Genomic DNA, 1,298 nt, shown 5'->3' with positions numbered 1-1,298 from the left:
CTTGGGCACCTGGTGCCACTGGGAATTATGTTATTAAGTTTCTAAATAGCATTCCAGTCACAATCAAAACAGAAAGCCTGGATCACAATTGTCGGTGCATCCACTGGCTATCTGTGTGCTGAATAAATACCCTACTTCCTGTGACACAAGCTTGTCAAGATAATCCTGACTCTTTCCTAGCATTAAGGGCTCCCAACTAGGAACTATGTCCTGAAAGATTGTAAGGAGCTAGCTCTGTCGCACACCAATTCACACACCTGTCTTTGTTTCCATAAATTTGCAATTACTTTTCTCCTGGCTTAGACTGATTAGAGCACTCCTCTTTCCCCTCCAGTTGTTACAGAAGGCAATTCTAATGTGAATCAGCTCAAATGCCAAAACCGTTCAAATCTTTAGCTTTTAACCTCCCCAATAAGACCAGCTTAAGTTTAAAAAGGAGCCTTTAAGCTTTTCTGTGTAATGCTGTCTCTTGGCCTCTGAGCAAGAAACCAGGAGAGTTAATAATGATCACAGGGGAGAATTCACTAAGCTGCTCTAATTGAAGATTGGGAAGGGAAGGAGTGGTTATGGCCCCAAATTCAAACTGATTGAGCCTAGAGTCTGGCGTGGGAAGACAGCTAGCACTTCATCACTTTATGAAGCATTTCGTTTTACCCTCATTGCAGCTAGGAAAATAATTGTTATCACAATTTTTCAGATGGCTCAAAAATGTTAAGTCACTTGCCCAAGGTCACATATATACAAGTAGAAGAGTCACAATTTGAATGCAGATCTGTCTGTCTTCTTCACTTTCCTGGTCTACTGGAAAGAAAAGCCAAAGCTTAGGGAAGTAGAAAGCAGAATGAGGAATGGTATTGTGGGGAATCACTGTGCTCTGGTAGAAGAAGCTGATTGCATGTCACATGGTTGGAGGCAGAAGCATGGAGAAGGAGCAAGTGAGTCTGACTTAATGACAGTAGGGCGACCAGGCTGAGAGAGAAAGCAAACCAAAGACTGGGGTTTGCAGAGAATTAACTGAAGTCTAAGGACTTCACACAGAAACTTCACCATACAACTTTTCTTACTAGCAAACTAGGCCTTCTAGAGCTGGCCACCCTGAAGGTCCAACCTTGCTAATCATGGCTAACTCTCTGTTTATCCTGCATTACAATCACATAGCAAGATGACATGTAACTCTTCCATCAATTTCCCACAGAGGACGGCCTTCCCCAGCCTCCCAGAGTCGCTCCCTACATCCACCTTCCTCCTTCCCTAAGACTCAGATTAAATGTCTATAGCCATTTCTGAGTCCCCAAGGT

The sequence above is a fragment of the Sciurus carolinensis genome, chromosome 5, assembly GCF_902686445.1.
Source record: "Sciurus carolinensis chromosome 5, mSciCar1.2, whole genome shotgun sequence".
NCBI classification, from domain to species: domain Eukaryota; kingdom Metazoa; phylum Chordata; class Mammalia; order Rodentia; family Sciuridae; genus Sciurus; species Sciurus carolinensis.
The sequence above is the reverse complement of the archived record's forward strand: the minus strand, read 5'-3'. Positions refer to the sequence as shown.